Source organism: Nannobrachium achirus, assembly GCF_963921795.1.
Source record: "Nannobrachium achirus genome assembly, chromosome: 21".
In the NCBI taxonomy this organism is placed as follows: Eukaryota; Metazoa; Chordata; class Actinopteri; order Myctophiformes; family Myctophidae; genus Nannobrachium; species Nannobrachium achirus.
The window spans coordinates 56,282,358-56,299,846 of record NC_137828.1 but is presented as its reverse complement, the minus strand read 5'-3'; the positions used below and the strand labels follow the sequence as shown (position 1 = coordinate 56,299,846).

The 17,489-nt window shown below is 45.5% G+C and overlaps 1 protein-coding gene across 1 annotated transcript in view; it reads right to left on the bottom strand.

Annotated features, from left to right (window-relative positions):
- The window catches only part of LOC308306798 (partitioning defective 3 homolog), an 806,734-nt gene that overhangs the window by 59,640 nt on the left and 729,605 nt on the right, over positions 1 to 17,489 (bottom strand). The gene's annotated exons all lie outside the window — the stretch shown is intronic.

Below are 17,489 nucleotides of genomic sequence, written 5' to 3'. Positions count from 1 at the left end.
AGACACGGACGGACGGACACACACACGGCCACGTATAGGGAGCTTGTGTTCCACACAGCTCCAAAAAAGACAAAGCTCTGTGCCACATGCTAATGATTTAATGAGACAATATACACACACAGCGCACACAACCGCATAGTTGCACCTTTTCTGACACATGGAAAAAAACAAGCCACGTGACGATAAGAGGGTCTACGGTTCCCCCATTATCCCTGAATAATTAAATGTGTTATGTGCTTTGGTTTGAACATTGCTTTAACCCATTTAGGCCTAGAATTATTGAATGCTTTAACTATTGAAAAATAGCAGATATATAAGCTCACTGTGCGGCACCGAGTGCCGCGCTGCAAGATTGTAGATCTGCTATTTTTGAAAAATCAAGATTTTCTTTTTGCAAGTCTTTAGAACAACATATTTTGAGATGGGGGTCTGTGGCCAAATACCTGTAATTTTGGGGGTCCTTCACATGAAAAAGTTTGAGAACAGCTGATTTAGAGGAAGGATTTAGAAGTCGGGTCAAAGATCGGGTCAAAGATATTCAAAGACACATTTTCACGACTTTTCAAAAATAGCAGATCTACAAGCTCGCAGCTGCTGTGAGCTTATCTGCTATTTTTCAATAGTTAAAGCATAAAATAATGGTTGAAGTGCAGGTTAAAATCTAACGCTGCGCGGGCACGTTCCCAGGAATTTGAGGGTTAATGAATTTGCCAAAAGCCTTATACACTCATAACAACAAGTCACGGGATGATTTCAAGGTCTAAGTTCAACATGAATTTAGCTGAATTTTGAAATGGCTTGTTTCCCACAGCTCTACTGGAGAGTGCTGCAGCTGTTTATGCATGCTGAACAGCGAAGTCATCGTTCAGGAGGCCCACGCTAAGCAGTCTGGTCTTCAATAAGGTGTGAATGCCATCGGCTTATGTGTCTATCAAAACAGACCCGGCTCCGTTTTTTACGAGGCCATCAGACTTTTTTAAGACAGGTTTTATGAGATATCAACTACTAGAGCCCTGCGCTCAAAAGCTAACGAGGGCAGAGGAGATGGGCTTTCTGATATGTGACTTTAGCCTTCTTGCGTACTCTTTTATGGACCTTGAGACCAAAATATTTGGTCTAAGTATAGCCGGGGGCTCCATGAAATATGGAATTTCACCGCTGCATTTTGCATTAAGCGACCTCAAATGAGACGTATCTCGGTGCCCAGTTAAGGTTGGTATGCTGAAACTATAGGCCACCTTCGGAGGAGCGTTTGCTTTCTTTCTTTTTTTTTTTTTTTGCACCACTCGAAAACCCTGGAGAAGGCTGGAAGAGGTCGCCGGAAGGCTGGGCTAGACTATCGTCAGCACTTAGACAACCAGGAGCCGAGAGGATCCTGAGACGGGCTCCTCAGCCGGCCAAGGCTTGGATGCCTTAAAGCGCTTTCTCGCAAAATGGACGCCAAGTCTGAAGTTTAACAACCTGCTAAATGGGAGTGAGTAAACTGACAAGTGAGATGGGGTAGAGACTGAGAGAGAGAGAGAGAGGGAGTGTTAGAGAGAGACTAATGGATTTAGCAAGCTTTGGGCCTTTTGGTATGCTGTGGAGGAGGACGGAGCGAGAAGAGGGAGCTCTCATTCTTCATTCTTATACGTTTGCCGGGCGTCCATGGGCACTTCGCAATCAGTGCTGCCAGGTTTTGTGAGAGAAACAAGAAAATATGAAAACAAGCCCAAAAGAAGCGTCTATACTATAGGCTACGCGAGCACTTTAAACCTATATGCTTTGGCTACGTGAAAATAGACGATCTACAAGCTCACAACATGTTGTTGTGGATCTGCTTTTTTTTTAGAACATCTTGAAGAAAAATGTGAAAAATGTGGAATATGTTTTGAAACATTTTAACAACACAAATCTTGTATGGGTGTCCCTGACAAGCTCACAGTGTGTCGCGATTCGCGATGCTGCAATTTGTGAGCTTGTAGATCTGCTAATCTAAAACATACATTTGAAAACTTGAAACGGGATGAGTACTTTTTCGATGCCAATACTTCTGTAGTCTTTGAATTATGGACTTTTACTTGTAATGGAGCATTTCTACACTGTGGTATGTATACTTTCACTCGATTTGAGTACGATCTTCCACCACTGCCCACAACCACGTCAGAGTGACTGACATGCCCCAAAATAGGGATGCCAGACCTGATCGAAAGCGTTTTTTTAAAAAGGTGTCTCATTCATGTGCTGTTCTGGGGGCACTAGCTGGAGCACAGCGCGGCCCGCAGCTCGTCTTAGCAGGGACAGGGACAGATAGGGCAGGGGTTCCCAAACCTTTTTGTCTCAGGGCATCCCATAAATATTTTTTTAATCCGAGGCACCCCTACATTATAATTTTCACTCCCAGCACCTTATATTTATAGCATATCGTCATTGTCGGGTGGAAACCTTGTATGTCCAAAACCGTTTATCATTTATAAAATGTACTAAACTAGTGAAAACAGCAGATCTACAAGCAACGTGATGCGAGGCGTTGTGTGCTTGTAGATCGACTGTTTTCACTAGTTTTGTGCGACAGTCTTGTATGATGAAGCAGGGCTTTGCTTTACCAAAAGATGTACACATTTGAAACTTGGAGATACGAGGTTTCTGCCCGACAGTGACGATATTTTAGTGATTATGTTGCGAGGAAAAAGTTTTGATAATAGCAATTTTGGTTAGAACTGACTAAAAATAACTTTGTACTTCAAGTTTAAAATTATACTAAACCCCTGAGATAGGGAACCCTTTCCAACAGCAGCCGAGAGCCATTCAAACATTCAATAGGTGAGCCTTGAGCTGAGCTCCTGCTTAAAAAGGGAAGTCAAAAACACAAACAGAGCAGGAGAGAATGTTCTGTACGGTCAACGGTATGATTTCCCATAAAAAAATAATAAAAAAAAAAACAGCCAAAAGAAAGAAAGAAAGAGAAACAGTCCTACTGCTCTTCACTCAGTGTCCCAATGTAATAGTGCTCAAACTTTTCAAGGGGTGGTAAAAGTGTTGTGCCGGCATGGTTCTTGTCCTGTCAAGGGCCTCCAAATTGATTTGGTATTTGGCCAAGGACCACCATCTGAAAAGACTCTGTGCCAGCTGGGACCCTATCACAGAAGAGACGTGTTTCCACGATCCAGCTTGTGTGGATCAGCAATTTTTTTGAAAAGCTGAAGTATGAAATAGTTTTTTTATGCTTTAATTATTAACACATTTTACTGGGGACCCACCCCGTAAAGGACAACTTTGTTTTTTTACAACAAGGGTTCATATTTTAGATAGTCATTAGAGAAAAGAAACGATGAGTGTTCAAATGTTTTCATTTACTTCTTTCTATCATTTTAGTGATTTTAACGATTTTGAATTGCATGCATGCCCCCAGGTTGGGGGCATTTCATGGGCAGATGTGACTTATGGGGGCTGGTATAAATAGTAACAAAGAACATGCCGGCTTATTGTGTCTAAAAATACATAATTAGCCACTTGTATGCATGCCCCCACCCACTGAAATCAAAATACTAAAATCGCTAAAACAATAGAAAGCAGTAAATGAAAACATTTTAACACTCATCTTTTCTTTTCTCTACTTACAATCTAAAATATGAACCCTTGTTGTAAAAAAAACAAGTTGTCCTTTAAGGACCCCTGACAACCCCCTCTTTGAGAACCACTGCCCTACTGTGACTATGACCAAACAGAATGACTATCAGGTACAACTTACACATCCTGTACGTGCATTGTAGCGCATTGTGGGGACATACTCTCGGCGGATTGCGATAATAACCCTCTCCGACTTACTTACTTACTTACAGCGCCAGACGGAGACACACAGGGCAGGCTACCTGGCTAAAAGAAAACGGGTAATATCAGATTTCATTCGGGGCCTATAAGTGGTGGCAATCACACTGGTGCATTCACCGCGACATTACATATGTATTCAGAAATGTATCGCTGCACATCTGGTGCATGATTTCCAGTGGGATAGGAAAAGATTTGTTCCTGCACCGCAACATTTTTTGGTCACACACACACAGGCACACACACACACACACACACACACACACACACACACACACACACACACGCTCACACACAACGCCAATCCTTTTCTATCCCCATTTAGCTGAGCAATAATAAGCCGAGCAGATATCCTGCCGTCTTTGTAAAGAATAGCAGCATGTGGGGCCCCTGCAAAACCCCCCGGGAGGCCCCGCGCACCTGTAAACCGCCTCACTTGACCGCGGTGGAACGTCACGCTGTGCTGCTATGCAGACGATCTCTCTACCTCTCCTCCTAATGTCAACTCGGCTGCCCTCTGCTGAGACGACACGCTAAATAATTCACGCCGGGCCGCCTTCCCTGGGTCGTCGTACTCACCATGTTGTACACAAACAAACCCCCCCACCCCCTCCCCCTCCACCCCCGAACTGACACTATTATACACTTCCTCCATTCATAATTAAACAGAGAGCGCCGTGGCGGGGGGGAGGGAGGTGCCCCGTCAGTCAGCGCCACTTTAAACAATAACAATATTGACGGCGGGGAGTAATAAAGCAGAATTAAAAAGATGGATCTCAATGATTTCTGTTTCCTCCTCTCTTTGCTTTCGCTCTCTCTCTCTCTCTCTCTCTCTCTCTCTCTCTCTCTCTCTCTCTCTCTCTCTCTCTCTCTCTCTCTCTCTCTCTCCCTCCCTCCCTCCCTCCCGGAGGTCCCAGCTGGTCCCACCCAGACCTAAGTGCTGAGGGGGTGGGAGGGGGGAGAGAGAGTGCAAGGGAACCGAAAGAGAGTGAGAGGAATGGAGAGAGATGAGAGAGAGAGAGAGAGAGAGAGAGAGAGAGATGGAAAGGGATAGAAAGACAGAGGTGATGGACAGGGGTGTTGCACCAAATTCTGGGCCCTGGGTACAAGGATTCACTCACATTGTGTGCTTTAACTGTTGAAAAATAGCAGATATACAAGCTCGCAGCTTGTAGATCTGCTATTTTTGAAAAATCTTGAAAATTTGGGTCTGAATATTTAAAATCCTTCTAACTTTTTTTGAAAAATCTAAGTTTCTAAGTAGATCTGCTATTTCAAAAATAGCAGATCTACAAGCTCGCAGCACTGTGAGCTTGTAGATCTGCTATTTTTCAATAGCTAAAGTATAAGATAATGAAGGCTCCTCCACCTTGGGCCCTAGTAACTCAGCCCCCCCCCCCCCCCCTGTAACGCCCCTGGTGATGGAAGGAAAAGAGGAGAGGTGGTGGGGGGGGGGGCTCCATTACTGGATTACCGGCCCTCTTCTGGGACCCGGGAAGAGGGAGGGGGTGGTGGGGGGAGGGGGGGGGATGCCAGGAGGTCGTGACCCTGGGTAATGGCCAGGCATAGGGACAGGGCTGACAAAGCCCAGGGAGGAGGAGGGGGGGAGGGGCCATCATTTCAATTATGTTATCAATGTTGTGTAATAATCAATGTGTGGGTCAGGGAGGTTGGCAGATCCTGACAGATGGACGGACAAAGAGAAACCGGGTAGAATAAAGGAAAGAAAGGGGAAATAGAGCGAAAAGGAGACATAATCGTGGTCCACATGACAATGCTTCCTTCTCGTGGGGCCGTTTGTTTCCTCGTCCGTATGCGTTACAACGACAGCAGTGGCTTCATCGCCGCTGACAGGTAAAGAGTGATAAACAGCCTGAACTTAACCTCCGCTGGAAATCGGGTTTTACGCCCATATTCTGTAGACTCTACAGCAGGGGTCTTCAACCGGGGGGGGGGTCCGGGGACCCCTAGGGGGTCCTCAGAGTTAGTATAGAGGCTCCTCCAAATCTTTGTGTGATAGAAACACAATATTTGTGTGATAGAAAAACAAATGTGTACCCTAGTGTCCTTATTCTGAGAACTTAAGCCAAAAACAGCCGATCTACAAGCTCACAGCGCCTCGCACTGCGAGGCGTTGTGAGCTTGTACTGTAGATCGGTTATTTTTGGCAAATAGGTTTGGTGTAGAGGGGGAAAAGAGCAGACAGTACAGAGTGAAAGGTCAAGTTTATTCATTATTAACGGTTCAAGTTGTTAAATACCTGGAAACACAAATTGACATGAACCCAAAATACACAGATGATTGTGCTGTAAAACGATGAAACTATATGTTATCTATGGGTTGTGGGGGGTCCCGGTTTCATCTCTCTCTCAACTAAGGGGTCCTTGGCCTGAAAACATTGAAGACCCCTGGTGTAGTGGATTTACTAAACCGACATATACTGTATTTAATGTTTTAGAGTAAATGGACATCGTTTTATATTCAGCGTCTAATCGCACAAAAAAAAAAACAACAAGTTCACATATCACATTCCAGTTGATAAAGACATAAAAACAAACGAGGGACTAAATCCCCCGCTATTGTACTGCCGCCGCTATCTCCGCGATCGACCTCCGGCAAGCCTCTACATATGCTAATGCCCCTTCCACCTTTGACCCCGGCATTCATGACATCATTATCAGCCCCAGCGAGACGTAATGTTGTCCTGTCACCGCCCGGTGATCTATGGTGGTCCGCGGCCGTGGCTTTCTGCCTTAATGAAGCCGTAACGTCCCCTTAAACAGGCCCGGAGAACCCTGCCCGCCTGCCTGCGAGCAGGGCTGTCGCACCAAATTCTGGGCCCTGGGTACAAGGATTCACTGTCTGCGGGACCCCCATGAGCTTTAACTATTTTGTTCTTTAACTATTGAAAAGAATAGCAGATCTACAAGCTCACAGCGCGGCACCGAGTGCCGCGCTGCGAGCTTGTAGATCTGCTATTTAAAAAAAAAATCATGAACATTTCTTTGAAGCGGTCTTTGAATGTTTCAAATCCTTCTAAGGTTTTTTGAAAAACCTGTGTTTCTACCTCAGTGGTGCTCAAACTTTTTCATGTGAAGGACCCCCAAAATTATATGTATTTGGCCACGGACCCACATCTCAAAATATTTAGTTCCACGGACCTCCCAGAAGCCATACGAGTTACAAATGTTCGCTTAAAAAACACACATATATTCAAAGATTTGCACACATTTTCACGACTTTTCAAAAATAGCAGATCTACAAGCTTGCATATCTGCTATTTTTCAATAGCTAAAGCATAAAATAATTAAGGCCCCTCCACCGTCGGCCCTAGTAACTCAGTCCCACTTTCCCCCCGACATGTGACGCCCCTGCCTGCCTGCGAGCCTCTAGACATGGCTGTCTGTCGCCCCCGTCTTTAAACGCGAGTACACATCCATCATCTCACATCAGGCGTCAATCAATCATACGTGACAGCTATAAGCACCCCCCCCCCCCCCCCCCCTCCATCTCCAATCTCATATTACTGTGATTATGATCTCAATTATCATCATGGCAGCGACCACAAAAGCAAAGCAAAGCAAAGCTCTCCATGCTGACCGACATGCTAATCAGGAGCATCGGTAGTCAATAAGTCCACGAGGGCAGCCAGGGAACGGAGAGAAGGGGGGGACGGCTTTGATGTTGATGAGTGACTTGATGTGACATTAAAAGAGACAGGATTGCTAGGAAGTAATAAGGCTGATCTGATGAACGGAGTAAACAATTATCAATAAATACATAAATACATGGATAAATAAGTAAAGTAAAGGTACTGGTTTCAGGAGCAAACACATGACCTTGAGGCCGAAAGGGCGAGAGTGTTCCACCAACCGAGCCACCCGGAGAACGGATGAATCAATAAATTAACGAAGGAAAAACTACTTTGACATGTTTATTCACTTTAGTGGAGTATATTGTCGTTGTCGGGTGGAAACCTCGTATCTCCAAGTTTCAAATGTGTACGTTTTTTCACCAAGCAAAGCCCTGCTTTATCAGACAAGGCCGTCGCACAAAAGTAGTGAAAACAGCCGATCTACAAGCACAAAACGCCTCGCGGGTGCGAGGCGTTGTGTGCTTGTAGATCGGCTGTTTTCACTAGTTTAAATCATTTTTAAAATACAAGGTTTCCACATGACAACGACGATATATATACACAGACACAAAGACACAGACAGACACACACACACACAAACACACACACAGACATGCACGCACACACACAGTAAAAGGCTGTTGCTGTGCAGCGTGTGTGACATTGCGGCACTGCCAGAAGGGAGGATGGTGTGGTGTCTTTTGTCCTCCGGGGAGATTTAGGGGGCCATAACTGTCCCTGTCCAGTCCAACAGAAAGCTATGAGGTCAGCCGTGCCAGCGCGGACACACGCTTTTAGTTCTCTGAGCCAGAAGAGATGGCAGCGTTCCCAACTGAGTACACACGCACGCACGCAAGCACGCATGCGCGCATAGACACACACACATGCTAACAATATATCGTCACTGTCGGGCATAAACCTCGTATCTCCAAGTTTCAAATTTGAACGTTTCTTCGTAAAGTAAAGCCCTGCTTCATCACACACTACTATTTTCACTAGTTTAGATACATTTTTAAATGGCGAATACAAAAGGAACGGTTTGGGACATACAAGGCTTTCACCCGTCAACGACGATATGCACACAAGGGCACGCACACACACTCGAACACGTGCACATTTCGTGAACACACAAATATGTCTGACGCTGCACATGCAGTATGCGCACGCATGCACTCACACAGTCATTGTTAATGAAGAGCATGACACTGCCGCGTCACCCTGGTCATCCTGGTGAGAGCCTGCTGTCAGAGACAGCCGGGCTCAGCTGTCATTTCTCTCATCTATCTATAAATGCGACAAATCTCTGTCTGTCTGTCTGTTTGTTTGTTTGTAATCCGCGTATCTCGAGAACTGTTCGTCCCACCGGCTTCAGATTCGGCACGCGCGTTCCCCGCCGCCGCGCGGAGTGCAGTGCCGGGCCTCGACCCGACCCGACTCGCGGTTTTCCGAAACCGGCGCGAAACGTTCGGAATCTCCTTATGCGGAGCTGATTGTTGACATCAGGCTGTTCCGGAGGAAATCGGCGCAAGCGCTGAGTCATTGTGACATCCTTTCATAAAAGGCTCTGACATCACGTACGCCACATGAGTCAACACAAAATCTCTGTGAATGTGTATGTATGTATGTAATCCGCGTATCTCGAGAACCCTTCTTCCCACCGGCACGCGCGTTCTCCAGATATGGGCATAAAGTCTGACATCAGAGTTTTCTGCAACCGGTACTGTGTGTGCAGAGATCTTCATATATGGGCATAAGTGGACAAAGACAAACAGATGGTCAAAACGGGTCCTATGACAGGTATATTGGGGTTTGCATTAAAGGGTGGGGCATTCATGGGGTTTGCATTAAAGGGTGGGGCATTCATTCCCTATTTCAAATTCGGCACGTGCGTTCCCCACCGCAGCAGGTAGTGCAGTGCTCGGCCTCGACCCGACCCGACCCGATACACGATTTTCTGGAACCAGCACGAAAGGTTCGGATTCTGATGTCTGACATCAGGATTTTCCGGAACTGGCACTGTGTCTGCATAGATCTCCATATATGGGCATAAAATGGATGCAGACAGACAAATACAGATATCTCCATATATGGGCATAAATGGACACAGGCAAACAGATAGTCAAAGATCTCCATATATGGGCATAAAGTGGACGCAGACAGACAGATACAGATATCTCCATATATGGGCATAAATGGACACAGGCAAACAGATGGTCAAAACGGGTCCTATGACAACAGGTATAATGGGGTTTGCATTAAGTTTGTCTCCTCCTCCATCTGTTTGTCTGTGTCCCTTTATTCCCATTATGGAGATCTCTGTATCTGTCTGTGCCTCCGACTGTGTTGCAGACACAGTGCCGGTTCCCCCTTTAATGCAAACCCCATTATACCTGTTGTCATAGGACCCGTTTTGACCATCTGTTTGAAAAAGCGACAGAAATCTCATATATGGGCATAAAATGGACGCAGATAAACAGATATCTCCATATATGGCATATATGGGCATACAATGGATGCAGAATCACAAAGATCTCCATATACGGGCATAAAAGGGACACAGACAGACAGATACAGAGATCTCCATATATGGGCATAAAATGGACGCAGATAGACAGATATCTCCATATATGGGCATATATGGGCATAAAATGGACCCAGAACTATAACTGCAGTGATCTCCATATATGGACATAAAATGGACACCGACAGACAGACAGATACAGATATCTCCATATATGGGCATAAATGGACACAGGCAGACAAATGGTCAAAACGGGTCCTATGAAAACAGGTATCTCATCTATCTATAAATGCGACAAATCTCTGTCTGTTTGTTTGTTTGTTTGTTTGTTTGTAATCCGCGTATCTCGAGAACCGTTCGTCCCACCGGCTTCAGATTCGGCACGCGCATTCCCCGCCGCCGCGCGGAGTGCAGTGCCGGGCCTCGACCCGACCCGACTCGCGGTTTTCCGAAACCGGCGCGAAACGTTCGGAATCTCCTTATGCGGAGCTGATTGTTGACATCAGGCTGTTCCGGAGGAAATCGGCGCAAGCGCTGAGTCATTGTGACATCACTTCATAAAAGGCTCTGACATCACGTACGCCACATGAGTCAACACAAAATCTCTGTGAATGTGTATGTATGTATGTAATCCGCGTATCTCGAGAACCCTTCTTCCCACCGGCACGCGCGTTCTCCAGATATGGGCATAAAGTCTGACATCAGAGTTTTCTGCAACCGGTACTGTGTGTGCAGAGATCTTCATATATGGGCATAAGTGGACAAAGACAAACAGATGGTCAAAACGGGTCCTATGATAGGTATATTGGGGTTTGCATTAAAGGGTGGGGCATTCATGGGGTTTGCATTAAAGGGTGGGGCATTCATTCCCTATTTCAAATTCGGCACGTGTGTTCCCCACCGCAGCAGGTAGTGCAGTGCTCGGCCTCGACCCGACCCGACCCGATACACGATTTTCTGGAACCAGCACGAAAGGTTCGGATTCTGATGTCTGACTTCAGGATTTTCCGGAACTGGCACTGTGTCTGCATAGATCTCCATATATGGGCATAAAATGGATGCAGACAGACAAATACAGATATCTCCATATATGGGCATAAATGGACACAGGCAAACAGATGGTCAAAGATCTCCATATATGGGCATAAAGTGGACGCAGATAGACAGATACAGATATCTCCATATATGGGCATAAATGGACACAGGCAAACAGATGGTCAAAACGGGTCCTATGACAACAGGTATAATGGGGTTTGCATTAAGTTTGTCTCCTCCTCCATCTGTTTGTCTGTGTCCCTTTATTCCCATTATGGAGATCTCTGTATCTGTCTGTGCCTCCGACTGTGTTGCAGACACAGTGCCGGTTCCCCCTTTAATGCAAACCCCATTATACCTGTTGTCATAGGACCCGTTTTGACCATCTGTTTGAAAAAGCGACAGAAATCTCATATATGGGCATAAAATGGACGCAGATAAACAGATATCTCCATATATGGCATATATGGGCATACAATGGATGCAGAATCACAAAGATCTCCATATACGGGCATAAAAGGGACACAGACAGACAGATACAGAGATCTCCATATATGGGCATAAAATGGACGCAGATAGACAGATATCTCCATATATGGGCATATATGGGCATAAAATGGACCCAGAACTATAACTGCAGTGATCTCCATATATGGACATAAAATGGACACCGACAGACAGACAGATACAGATATCTCCATATATGGGGATAAATGGACACAGGCAGACAAATGGTCAAAACGGGTCCTATGAAAACAGGTATAATGGGGTTTGCATTAAAGGGCGGGGCATTCATTCCCTATTTACATTGTTCCGAGTTGGCCAGGTCGCCGACTAGACGCTGGGCCGCCCGAAGGGCGCCCGAAGGGCGGCCCAGCTTCTAGTTACATTAAAGGGCTTTGCACACAGACGTGTTTTTTTTCCGCACGGAAAAAAATGAAGATTTTTTTTTTAAAAGAAAACAATGATTCTCTATGACCTCATGCAAACACTGGCTCAGAATTTGCCATGCGGCAGGTGGCTGCGGCAGTGCGTTTTTTTCCCCGATCGAACCCAGTTCGATTTGTGCGTCTTGTCGCATGCGGTAAAGAAAAATCATTGACTCCTTTTATGACTCCTTTTCGGATCCGCAGTGTGGATTTCGCACAGCCTTGCACACCAAATCCAATGTGTTTTAATCACGCAGCAACGAAAAAAAAACGCAACGGTCCTGTGTGCTCTCAAGTACTTTTTTTTCAGGTATTTCTTTACTTTACTGGAGTATTTCCAATATTCAGTACTTCTACTCCACTACATCTCAGAGACAAATATCGCACTGTCTGCAATTATTGACTTCACTTTCGTTATTACTGCAAAACATACATTAACCACTCCACCTCTAATACCCCTATTTTCACAAGAAAGAGTTGTATACATTTTGAAAACTTGAAAGGGGACATTCTGCATAATGAGTACTTTTACTTTTGGGACTTTAAGTATTTTTCATGCCAATGCTTTTGTACATTACTCTTACTCAAGTACATTTTGAGTACCAGACATTTACTTGTAACAGAGTATTTCTCCAGTGATGTTGATATTTTTTGAGACATTTTAATACATTTGAAAACCTGAAATGAGACATTCTGTATAATGAGTACTTTCTACTATTGGTACTTTAATAAGTACACATTGATACCAATACCTTTTTAGCCATTATTTTACTCAAATACATTTTTTATTCCAGACTTTTACTTGAAACAGAGTATTTCTATATTGTAGTAGGCTATTGATACTTTTACTAGTATTTTTTTTTTCACCACTGATCCAACAGAAAAAGTAACAATGAAGGCATATAAGGATAACAGAGACAAATAAAACAGAATCCCCAGCCAGCGTCAGACATAAATCATAATGAACTTGCTGCTCGATACGCTTGGATTGAATCATGAACCGCTGAACTGAACTCTGTGTCTCACAGCCAAGATAAGAGGCTGCAACTCCACGATAGGAACAGTTTAGCTGATACCAATATACATGTATAGTTAAGCTGATGGGAAAATGGAACACAAAAAGAGTGTCACCGGTGACAAACCACAGTCACCTTCAGTTGGCTAAAGGAACGAGTATGACAGCGATGGGGAACAATGTGTGTGTGTGTGTGTGTGTGCACGTGTGCGCGTGTGTGAGCGTGGGGATTAGACAATAGCGCTGACCTGTCTCCAGAAGCTAAGACCCAGTGATCATTAAGCTGTGTGTGAATTAATGCACTGGTGACAGACCCCCGCTCGATGCTACTCTTGCTACTACTTAATCTGAATCGCTGAAAAGTAACAGTTTTTTGGACATGCATACTGTTTCCATTCGACAGAGACCATATTATGCACAGAGGCACACAAACATGAACACACACACAAAAGGTTCATTAACCCTAGACCCCCCCTCCCCCCTCCCCCCCCCCCCCCCCCCGCTTCAGCTTATTGAGGCTGGGGGGGACATGGGAACAAAGGCATTAAGTGGGAGCTGAGCCCTTTAATTACAGGTGCAGTGTTTGGAGAGGCCTCTATAGAAACGTCCCGACAATGAACGAAGGCCTTTGGTAACGCCAGACCTGCTGAGTTCACAGGATATCCTCCAGGTGTGACACAGACGGTACGCACACGCGCACACACACACACACACACACACACACACACAGACGGGCATGCTCACGCACACACGCATATGTACACGCACGCACACACCAAGCCGATGGCCACGGCCGTGGTGTAAATGAAAGAATAATAGGCCTATTTGTAAGCAAGAAGCTCATTGGAGTTGAGGGGGGAGTAAAGCACATTTAATCAGCTTTCCGCCCAATGCTAACAGTGTGTCGTCCCCCCCCCCCCCCCCCCCCCCGCTATTATCCAGCGTTTAACGACGGTCATTAGCATCTCATTTGAACAAACAGTGGCAGAGACGCGATACTGGGCCGGTGGTGCAAACCGTCTCCGTCAGAGTAGAAACTTCATTATGTCCAAAAAAACTGTAACTTTTTTCAGGATTCAAATTCATTAGTAGCAAAAGTAGTAGAACCACAAACTCGGAGCGCGTGTCGAGCTTGCGGATCTGCTACTTTTGATGCTTTTGTGTGAAACTGCCCAAAACAGAGTCCGATGGTGGGGTGTGATTGCGGCCCTATGCTCCATCTAGGAGCCTACAGGAGTAAGTAAGTAAGTAAGTAAGTGTGATGCTGCAGTATAATCAAGTAAGGGCGTTCATTTACGAAAAAACACAAACATTTAGAAAAGGGGTCTTCAACAGGGGGTCTGGGACCCCTAGGGGGTCCTCAGAGTTACTACAGGTGGTCCTCCAAATCTTTGTGTGAAACCTTTTTCCTGCTTTTTTATATTAACCACTTGAACCCTAGTGTCCATATCCAGAGAACTTTAGCCAAAAATAGCCGATCTACAAGCTTGTAGATCGGCTATTTTTGGCAAAAAGCTTTGATGTAGAGGGGATAAGGGAGCGGACTAAGTACAGAGCGAATCCAAAATACACTGATGATTGTGCTGTCAAACGATGAAACTATATGGAATCTATGAAAACGTTGTGGGGGTCCCTGCTTCATCTCTCTCTCAACTAAGGGGTCCTTGGCCTGAAAACGTTGAAGACCCCTGATTTAGAATATGTGCCGATACAGTAGTCGCCGTCTGCGTGTGTGTGTGCGTGCTGGCGGTGTGAGAGTGCACGTATACTGTACGTATACGCTTGAGGAAGAGAGAGAGGACGCTATAAATAGCTATAGTGTGATTGTGACCATATGACGGTATGAGAAGTGACAGCTCTGCCTGTCAGGGCGTTTGACAGCCGTAGGGAGGAGAACTCCACACATGCCTGGCAAATTGGATTGGGGGCTTCGGTGGCTTTACCAGAAAGTGATGATTCCTTCCTCCCCCGTCTGTCTGTCTGTCTGTTGGCAACTCCTCTCTTCTTCATCTGCTCTCCTATATAATACTTTAGTGCAGTGGTTCTCAACCTTTTCAGGCCGCGACCCCCAAAATAATCATATTTTAACTGGGGACCCTCCCATCACCCTGATGAGCACTAAGAATTCAGGCATTACATTTTGTATAAAACGGTTCTATTGTGAAAATAGCAGATCCACATGCTCACAACGCCTCGCAACGCGAGGCGTTGTGAGCATGTTAGATCGGCTATTTTCACAATTTCTGCCTCTATTATTTGACAATTTGGCCAATGTTTAATTTGTCATTTCAGAGGTATTAAAAAAGTCCTTTAATTGTCTCTTTAGAAATGTGCAGATACCCTCCATACACTTAAACTTTATGTCTGTTTGTTTACTGTTGAGTGAGAAAACATTAAGTTAATCGAAGTTAATCATCTGAGGACCCCCCAATATCATTTGGGGACCCCTCTGGGGGTCCCGAACCACAGGTTGAGAACCACTGCTTTAGTGTACCACTACCCTCTGTCTCTGTCAGTCAGCCTCTCTCTCTCTCTCTCTCTCTCTCTCTCTCTCTGTCGCTAACGATGAGTTTTCTGCAAAAGGTTTGTAAAAAAAGGTTTCAAGGTCAAGGTAAACTTTATTGTCCACAAGGGACATTTTTCTTGGGCTTTCATTCAACCCTGCTGAAGCCTCACACAAAACATCAGTGACAAAAGACATAACAGAAATGCATAACAGAGGGAGGACACAACATTACACAAACGTTGTGTAATGTGTTGTGTAAATGTTGTGTAAAAGTGCAGAGATAGTGGTTAATCGAATCTCTCACAGTCAATGCTGTTTCAGAGACTCGTTCAACATTTTAGTTGATGCTGGTACCAACGATGTTTTAAACCTGATATCATTCCACTTTGGTTCGCTGTACCATCTACCAGAGGGCAGAAGTACAAACTCTTTGAATAAAGTGGTCTTAAAAATCTAAATCTGTCTTTGTCTCTTGCTCTGTTTCTCAATCTCTCTCTCTCTCTCTCTCTCTCTCTCTCTCTCTCTCTCTCTCTCTCTCTCTTCCTCAGAGACTGACGAGCTGCCTGAGGTTAATAGTTTCCATCTCGTGCATTGAAGTCGGCCCGAGGAGGGGACGGTCGGGCCGCCCGTCCAGGCCGGGCCGGGCGGCCGCTGATAAATCACCGCTGGCACAGATTAAACACCATTATCACCTTAAAACAGCCCTGCAACCCCTCAACCCTAAACCCCCACCCACTACCCTCCCTCCCCCCAAAGCACCGGCAAGGTGATCCTTCTGAAGGAGATGTGGGGGTGGGGGTGGCGGGGGGGTTCAAGCTCTGAGAAACTTCAAACGGGCCTTTGCAAGCGTGCGTGTGAAGCTGATCGCCAAGCCAGCCTGCAGGGCCGGGAGAGAGAGGAGAGCATGAAAGAAACTCAGACCCTACAGGGCGACGAGGGACGAAGGTAGGGGGGCATCAGTCATAATGCACACATACTCACACGAAGACCGGCTGTCCTTCTCAACCCGCGAAATCACCCCGAGTCCAACCCATGTCGCACTCATGGCTTAACCCTTCAAGACCTGCATGAGGCCAATTCTAACACCTCATCCGCACAGCACGCGAGCGAGCGACGCGACACGATATCCTGTGAAATACTGTCCGCATATGGAGCGTCGGCCATTGCGTTACGACGTAGCCTGAAAATAATAATATGACGTGTTTCGGGGGCGGGACATGGCCATTTACCTCTATGGACGTCGCCGCGAAACCTCGCTCAAATAAAGGCTCCGCGAGCGAAACAGGAGGGGTGGACGACGTTGCGGTACGACGCGTTGTCGCTCGCGGTAGGTCAGGACGTCCTCATTGAAACAAATGTATTTTAATCAGATTTCATCGCTCGCATCGCGTCACTCACGTCGCATCGCGGGCAGTGCGGATGAGCTGTAAATCGTTAGTTCTCGAATGTTTTCGTTACAAGGAAACTTAACACTAGCAGAACAAATAGCAGAAGTACAAGCTCACAGTGCGTCACTTCGTACTGCACTGCTATTTATGAGAACCGCTGTTGTCAATTCTATGAGTTTTTAGAACTAAATATAGCCTATATTTCTCAAATCCAAAATGACACAGATGTTTTCCCGGTTATATGAGTTAAAAAGAATGAATGAATGAATGAAATTTTGCCCGCCGGTTTTGTCACAGTTTGATCAGAACCGAGGCACTCCTGAAAATAGCTTTAACAGCTCCTCAGAGGCGCGCTAATATAGCATAGCTTAACGCGCACCATATTCAGGGGATCTTGTAAAGATTAATGAGAGAGGAGAGAAGAGAGAGGGAAATTAGAATGATGTGTAGACGAGGGCCAATGACTTCAATGAGCTAAAGCAGCTGGTAGCTGTAAACACCGGTTGGCAAGTTGGCCCGCGCTCACTATACACGCCGATCTCCCAAACAGGGGAGTAGCGGCCGTTGCCAGAAATGGAACCAAAAAGTAAAAAATATATATATAAAAAAATAAAAGAGAAAATAGATTAAAAGTTGCTTTGACTTGTTAACAGG